Below are 9,045 nucleotides of genomic sequence, written 5' to 3' on the forward strand. Positions count from 1 at the left end.
TCTACCATTGGATATTTACCAATGTATACAGCAGTGAGTGTACAAAGCAAACACAAGGAGATGACACTCACCCCCAGTCCCAGATCTGACTGGGGGTGAGTGTCATAATCATTCTTTAGCTCACTTTGCCACCCCAGTATAGACATAGCTATATGCAAATCATTCTTCACGCTGTGCTTCATGGGAACAGTCCAGCCCGAACTGCCAAACCATGTCTTCACTGGACCGGAAACAAGCATCCTGGGACCTGTTTCAGGGTAACACCCCTCATCAGTCAGGCTAGTTTGAATCCAGTGGCAAGGTGAGCAAGGTACCCACGTCTGGGCATACCATGCCAACTTCGGGCGAACACAGCAAACACAAGGAGCTGATGGACGGAGTGCTGAAACTTTTCAAGCACTCACCACCAGTCACAGGTCTGGGTTGAATCCATTATCATTCTTTAGCACACTTCACCACCTCAGTTCAAACCCAGCTATATGCGAATCAGACTTGACCCTGTGCCTCATGGGAACAGTCCAGCCCGAACTGCCACACCATGCATTCACTGGACTGAAAACAAGCATCCTGGGGCCGGTTTCGGGATAAAGCCCCTCATTAGCCAGGCTAGCCTGAATCCAGTGGCAACGTGAGCAAGGGACCCACGTCTGGGCATACCCTGCCAACTGAGGGTGAACAAAGCAAACACAAAGAGATGATAGAGGGAGTGCTGAAACTTTTCAGACACTCACCCTCAGTCACAGATCTGGGTTGAATTCATCATCATTCTTTAGCTCGCTTTGCCACCCAGTTCAGACACAGCTACATGCAAATCAGTCTTGACCCTGTGTCTCCTGGGAACAGTCCAGCCCGAACTGCCAAGCCATGTCTTAACTGGACCTGAAACAAGCATCCTGGGACATGTTTCGGGGTAACATCCCTCATCAGCCAGGTTAGCTTGAATCCAGTGTGCAAAGTGAGAAAACGACCCATTTTTGGGCATACCTTGCCAACTTAGGGTGAACAAAGCAAGTGAGTGTACAATGATGTGATTGGTCTACTATGCTTTCTGTCATGGTTGACACTATCTTCAACCCAGTGTTAGGGACATTTTAAAATTGACAGTCTAAAGACACATTTTAAAGTTGAAATATAAACACTTTATTTCTTTCTAGTTAGGCAATTTGTTTTACAATGGGGAATGTCTCCAACTAAGTGATGTGCGGGCCCGTTTAGATGATAAAATAGGAGGTACTCTTAAATATATTCTTATATTTAATTATAAGGACCCCAGAGGTTTATTGGTGAATTATTTTCCGAACCTCACATGCTCAGAGAAAGTCTTGTCATTGTGCAAGTGTGTCAGCAACGCACATCTGGGGCTTCCCTCAGGCGTAAAGCAACTCTCTCTAAAGTTCATAACCAGTGGCCTTTTAGCTTACTTTCAGCTGGCAAGAAACAGCTGTAAATGTGAAACTAAAATGAAACTACAAATACATTATGAGTCATGCAAGTGCTCCATAAAGAATAAAAGAAACAATAGGTGCAGGTGTGATGCAAGGCATTACGCAGAGGGAGCACCACACACTGAACTCCTCTCAGCCTAACACAGAAACTTTTTCAAAGAAGGGAGAAAAAAAGAGAAGTTTCAGAGCTTTTTTGCCTATTGCTGGCAGCACTTTAATAAGTCAATAGGCAGTCCTAAGAAGTCAAGCCAGCAGGGAACTTTCTTTTTTGGTCAATCAGACCATCTCAGCACATGGATACCCTCCACTGCACTCTGCATGCCTACACCACTATACTCTGTGCCACTGCATCTCTGTACTGTGTGCCGATGCATTCTGTGCCACTGCAGTCAACTCTATGCCTACTCTGCATCACTACACACTAAGCCACTCAAATTTACTCTGCATCACTGCACACCATCCCACTGTATTCTACACCTCTGTACTGTACCCTGCACTACTCCTTGACACTCTCCTCTCAGCCCTGCACCACTCCATTCCACATAATTAAGTCCATTACACACAATGTCACTCTGCATATTTTCATGACAGTTACTGCAATTTTATTACTATCCACATAATTCCACATCATACCATGCTACATGTTTCCACTACACAACTCCACGCCACCCAATTCCACAATTCCAAAATACCCCATCTCTACTTCACACTTCCAGTAACCCTGTCATGTGTCCCACAACACACACTGCCCTCTCATCTCTCTCTCACACTACCACTACCCTCTCTTCTCTTGCAATTCCATTGCAACGGTCTCATCCCTCCCTCACACTCGTCTTCGCTCTATACTGCCTGCTCACACATACTACCTTCCTATACCTCCTTGTGCTGTGCACTGGTCCACCTGTCACCTCCAAACCCCCTGGTTTCCCTCCCACTCATCCCTCTCTTTCTCTCTCTCACACCTCTCTCACGCTCTTCCCACCTCTCTCATATGATTCGCTTTAGGACTTTGAGCACAGTTTCTTTCCTGTGCCTTTTCAACATTTACATACCACAAATCCACATTCTGATCCTCTTCTTAAAGTGTCTTCTGCATACAGAGATCCGCCCTCTTTATGCGTCTATAGCTGGCTCCCCTCTTCTTACTCTCTTTCTCATGTACTTTTCTGCTCGTCACTCTGGATTTTATTCACTGATTTGCACAGAAACTTCCTATCTTCTCTATCTTCTCTTCTATCTTTTCTGTGAAGCTCTCACCCCTATCTATTCCCAATGCCACATAATTTGACTGCACAAATATGGCATCCAATTCGAAACCACACAATTCCACAACAATTCCAAATCAACCCATATAATTGCACTCCACCCCACATAACATCCACTCCACTCCAAACAAAAATACATATATAAAAGACATTGTCATTTACAAAGCCAGTAGTCCTAACTAGCAAATGTGAGACCTGTTGCATTGCAAATGCTTGTTTTAAAGAGGGCCGTAGTATCCCATCTTGTGGCGCACCCTGCTGAGTTTCCTAGGCATCATGGTTTTAAAGAGGGCCGTAGTATCCCATCGTGTGGCGCACCCTGCTGAGTTTCCTAGGCATCATGGTTTTAAAGAGGGCCGTAGTATCCCATCGTGTGGCGCACCCTGCTGAGTTTCCTAGGCATCATGGTTTTAAAGAGGGCCGTAATATCCCATCTTTTGGCGCACTTTGCTGAGTTCTGTTAATACACTGTTAAAGAAGACCGCTCAGCAACACGTTTCTCGTTCACTGCTTATGTATACCGTGTTAAGATATGCAACCGAACTTGTAACTTTCTCTTTCCCTCTAGCACGTCTGTATTTTACATATATTACAGTTTCTGACTGGGAAACTTGACGCCTGTGAATATGGAAAGCGGTTTGGCGTCACCGCCGTGGGGTGATTTTTGTTTCATAAAGGATGGAAAAAGAGTCACCCTTGGAAGGCGCCGCTCTTCAATAACTTAACATTTCACCGATCATCCCTTCACCACTTTTAATTAACAAGAAACTGTACGTAGCAGCGGGATTAATGCAGCCACACAGTCCCCGAGACAGCAGGATCCCAAGACACTTCTTGCTCGAGGAACAAATCACCAGAGGATGCGCAGTGGAATCCGAGGAGAGCTGACAGATACCCTGCAGCTCTGACGTTCTGTGCGATGCCCTGTGGCAATAAACATACGATTTACACGCTGTAATAGTAACTGAATGGATTATCCCTGCTACAATATTCCATGAAAAACCTTGTTTATCAACTGCCTCAACGTGCCATTGGCCAGCAGCAAAGAAATGGATGTGTTAAACTCTACAAAATGTATTGTAACATAATATAGCATATATGCTTTACAAGAATTGAGAATACAAAATGTATACATACACAATTAAGCCGGAGTTCCTTCACAAGTTCATGGAAGGTGGCTTGTTATATCTTTTTAATTGCAGAGGGTATTTTATTCCCTAATAATACATGTTCACACTGTCGCTGTTTCTCAAACCACTTAAATACCGGATGTCTTGTTCGTTGATACGAAACAAAAACTGTGACTGCAGATACACAGAATAAACAGGGGTAAACAGTAATGTAAATGTAAATACACCAAAAGGCACTTTGGAATTTGAAGTAAAACTTTATGAAATCGCATTTTATTAATCAGATTAAAAGAAAAAAGTATAGCTCACATTGAATAAGTAACATGCAGAGAGACTCTTTTCGGTGGAAACAAATAAACACATTGTCATGAGTCTTTCCCTTTTGGTGATCACTGTTCATTATAAAATAGCAGATGATATGAATGAAAAAATAGTTTTAATTATCTTTGTTTAAGCTTCAGCTGGTATAACGCTCTCTGAATTGCCTTTTACCTGCTCTGGCTGAAGGCATTATAATGTCATAACTGAACTGTAATCCGTTATTGCAGTTTAGCACTGTATGAAAGTGGATTATCAATTGGGATGGATGAAAGGCTACCACAAGTAATAAAGGGGTAGATGTATCAAGATTTTCGTTAGCGATTTCTTAATAGCGAGTCGTTGCGAATCGCTATTAAGAAATCGTTAAATGCGATGTATGTATGTTTCTGCGACTTTCTTGCGATTCCTTAAAAGTCGCAATTTTATTTTTAGAATTTTATGCGACTTCTTATTTTGCGAATTTTGCAAATTAAGAAATCGCAAAAAAGCGTGAATCTGCTGCTGCCAACTACAACATAGCTGAGTCATACTCAGGAAATGGGCTTGATTAGTTTCACCTGCATGCCTGAGCCACACCCAGTGGCAGTTGGAAACCTGTTTGGCTGGAGAGAGGAGCTGCTTGACTACAGGATGGAGGCTGCAAATTCAGAAGGAGGCCCCTCAGCAGAGAAAAGGAAAAGGAAGCAAAAGTTTTCTGAGAGGGTGGTGGAGACACTGGTGGAGGAAATGGCCTGCCATCATGAACTTTTGTTTGGAAAGCAAGCCAAATATGTTCCTGAAGTCAGGAAGAGGAAGTTATGGCTGGAAATCCAGGAAAAAGTCAATGCAGTTGGTGTTATCCCAAGAACAATTGATGAAATTAAAAAGCGTTGGTACGACATGAGGCTGAGGGCAAAGGAAAAACTTGCTGAGAGACTAAAGGATGCCAATAAAACTGGTGCAGGATCTGGAAATGTAGACCAACCAACCCCACATGAGGAGCTCATTGAATCTACAATTCAGCATGAAAGTGTTTCCGGAGTCTCAGCCATTGACAGTTCTGATCACACAGTTGCTGAACATGGTAAGCAGGATGCTTGACTTTTTCATTGCATAAGTTAGAAGCATGAGTGTATGAGTGTGTGAGCATTATTCCATGTGTTTAATAAATAACAGCATTTAAATGTGAAAATTGATCCCCTTTTTTGTTTTACATTACTGCATACTTATGATATGCAGTACATTTAAGCTGCACCAACATACATGCATCTGAATAAGTACACAATACTACCTCTTTAGTTAGCTTAATTTAATAGTTATGAAGCACACAGACAGGCAAGCATCTCATGTGACTCTTTCTTTATTCCCAGATCATGTTGTAGATTCACATGATGGTGATGGGGGCAATCCTCACAGGAACATATTACAGCCCCAGAAGAAGTAAATGTCAGTGATGAGCATGAATCATTGTCTTTTATGAGAAGAAAAAGAAAAGCAGTTGCACAACTGCAACCTTTTGAAGAATCAGATGATGAACCTGAGGGATCAACAAATAACATAAATGTGTCAGAACAGGAAGTTATACATCTTGACACAGTTAGTGATTCTGCTTCAAGAAGATCATTTTCTAATAATAATACCAGGAGAAGCAGGGGAGAAGTCACAGAGACAGCAAATGTTTTTGCTGGTTTGGAAAACAACATGCTTTCAGTGCAACAAAAACAACATAAAGCATTAAGGTCAATTAATGCCCAACTAAATAAACTAAACAAGAGCAATGATAAGGTGGGTGATGGTATGGCCCGGATGGCTGACTCCATGGACAGACTTTGTGTAGCATTTGAAAGATCAGAGTCAAACAGAGTGAGGGATTCTCGCACTCATAACATCAGACTAAAGAAGTACTATGCAGCTATAAATAGTCTGTGCACTGTGACAGCACAGAGTAATAGGCGAAGCATTGCCATGCAACGCATGGTTGGTGAATGCAGTAGAAATGTTGCCAAAGGGCTGGATAAAGTATCCCATTCATTTGAATTATTAAAAACTTGTCAGAAAGGGGCAAGTGCGTTCTTTGAGGCCATTGAGTCTGAGGACACTTCCAGTAGAACCAGCAGTAACCCTACGCCCACTTTGGACACCCCTGACATGAGGAGTGGAAGCCTTGGTAGCCAACATACATCTGTGAGGAGAAGTGGCCCAGGCCAACGCAGGAGTAGCAGAAGGGGAAAAAATTTAAAAAGAAAATTCAACATATATATTAATAAAAGAGAATGACACTGTGAGCAAACATTCTCAGATGTATGTCCTGTGGATTAACAGGTTCCAGGTTTTTGTTACCCATCTAATTTTGAAAAATTAAAGGTTTACATAATGAAAACAAAGATGTTGTGTTTTTATTTCTTACCTAGAAATAATTGTTAGTAATTTCTGCACGCCTTTGTCGCCCAGCCACAGCTCCTAAACCTGTAGCACATCTTCTTGGTGGAGGGACATCATCATTGTCTGAAGATTCAGGGTCACTCACTTCACATTCTGTTCCCTTTCTAATAGCCATGTTATGTAGCATAGCACAACAATATTGCAAGGATCCTCCACTTTTATGGATTCTTCTGAACCTGCTTTTCAAAATTCCAAAAGTTCTTTCAATAACTCCACGTGTAGAACGGTGTGCCTTATTGAATCTCCTTTCATTAATGTTACTTGGATTTAGATAAGGTGTCAAAATGAAATCACGAACTGCATAGGCGCTGTCTCTTAAATTGTAATTTCAGAAATGTGACAGTTTTAAAAATAGATTGACAAAAGTTTTAAAATTAATTTTGTGTTTTTAAGTAGCACTTACCAAGCAGAAATCCATCTCCAAATTCACCAGCACTCAAACGTCCATGTAATCCACTGTGTCTTAATATATATGAATCATGAGTGCTTCCTGGAAATTTTGCAACAATGTCAGTAATAATATATTTAGCATTACACACCATTTGAATGTTTAAAGAGTGGTAACTTTTCCTATTCCTATAAACATGCTCAGTTGCAGCTGGAGGTATAATGGCAATATGTGTCCCATCTACACATCCAATTACATGTGGAAAATGGGCAATTTGATAAAAATCAAATTTAGAAATTTGGATATCTTGAGGTGTGCTGGAGAAGTAAATATGATGTTGCAACCTGTTCATCATTGCATCCAAAAATACCCTAAAAAACCTTGAAAAGGCACTCTGAGATACTCCTCCCACCTTGCAATCACCCTTTGAAAAGATCCTGAGGCAAGAAGGTGCAGGGAACATAAGACCTGCACATGAGTTGGTATAGAATGTGTCCTGTGTGTCTCATGCTCCAAAAAAGGCTTTAACTCCTCAATTAAGTCCAAAATGGTATGTGGATGCAGTCTATATTTCTCAAAAATGTCTTCTTCAGTCTGTTGAAATAAGGTAATCCTCAGTTTGAAAATCCTTTCCTGCCTCTGTCTCATCTGTGCAAGAGCTTGGATGCGCAGTCTTCTAGCTATCAGGTAAAGTCCAGCCATGGTTGTGTTGAAAAAATCAGTTGGGGCTGTCTTTTAAAGATTCAAAAAAAATTACACCTGGTTTGAGTTAGTGTTAATTGGGAATTCTTATTTTGCGATTTGCCGTTTTTCGCTATTTGCGATTCTTTGATACATTTCATAGCGACTTCTTAAAATGCGAACATGCAAAATAGAGAATCGCTAAGAAATATTCGCATAAACATGAAAACGCAAATAACGAAACGCAAAAAATAGCGATTTCTTATTTTGCGCTGCGAAAAAACACATACATCCCGAAATATGCAAAATCTTCATTAACGATTCGTTATGGTCAAAATTCCGCGAATTTCGGCCATAACGAATCGCAAAATGCTTGATACATCTAGGCCAAAGTCACTAACATGTTAAGTCCAGGCAAAGGTTTCAATAGTTTAACCTGATCTTAACCCCTCAGACTTAGGGGTCCATTATGATATCTTGCGGATTGCCTCCACCAGGATGGCGGTAGCCACTGCCAGCCTGGCGGAGGCAATCCGCCCGATATCATAACCACATTTCCCCCCCACCATATTAGGATGGCGAGGGGGACCACGGCGGACTGAAAGACCGTCCGCCGCTCTTCCGCCCTGGTCGCCTTGCGGCAGGAGCGGAAACGGAATAATATGGTGGCGGTGTCTAATAGACACCGCCAGCCATATTATGATGCCTGGTTTACAGTGCCTTTCCGCGGTGGCGTTGCCGCCACGGAAAGGCATGCGGTCTTCACTCTGGGGACCCCCTGTGGGCCCCCAGAGTGAAGTACAGGTGGGGGATGCACATGGTGGGTACCTGTGGTACCCCCCTTCATTGTCATTTACAAAGCGTCAGGCACCACGCGGTGCCTGCCGCTTTGTAAATGACAATGTGAAAGTGCTTTTTCAGGATTGTGGCGGGCGGTGCAAAGAGCACCGCCCGCCACAAAGCTGAAAATACAGGATGTGCCCGCCACTGTGGCGGGCACATCCTAATAGCACCCCCGGGACCCCCGCCCTTATGGCGGGTGGTCCCGATTTACAATGGGATGACGGGCGGGCAAAGTCCGACCGTCATCCTAATGAGGCCCTTAGATTAGAAAAAATGTTTAAATCATTCAGCCGTACCAGTACAGTTAAAAAGTAAAAAAAGAAACACAATAAAGACCCCACTCGAATTTATAAAATTAGAGCAAAAAAGGAATAAACAAAATGACACTAAAACAACAAACATCCAACATTGGGAACCAGAGATATGAATTCAAGAGAAAAAGTGCCAAGAAAATTTAAAGCACAAATAGAAGGTGTTGTTAACTTGTGATTGGCACCTATGTACAGTTACAGGATGACTTTAATAGATACACAAAACAGGTTTATCTATTC

Source organism: Lissotriton vulgaris, unplaced genomic scaffold, assembly GCF_964263255.1.
Source record: "Lissotriton vulgaris unplaced genomic scaffold, aLisVul1.2 SCAFFOLD_963, whole genome shotgun sequence".
Classification (NCBI taxonomy): domain Eukaryota; kingdom Metazoa; phylum Chordata; class Amphibia; order Caudata; family Salamandridae; genus Lissotriton; species Lissotriton vulgaris.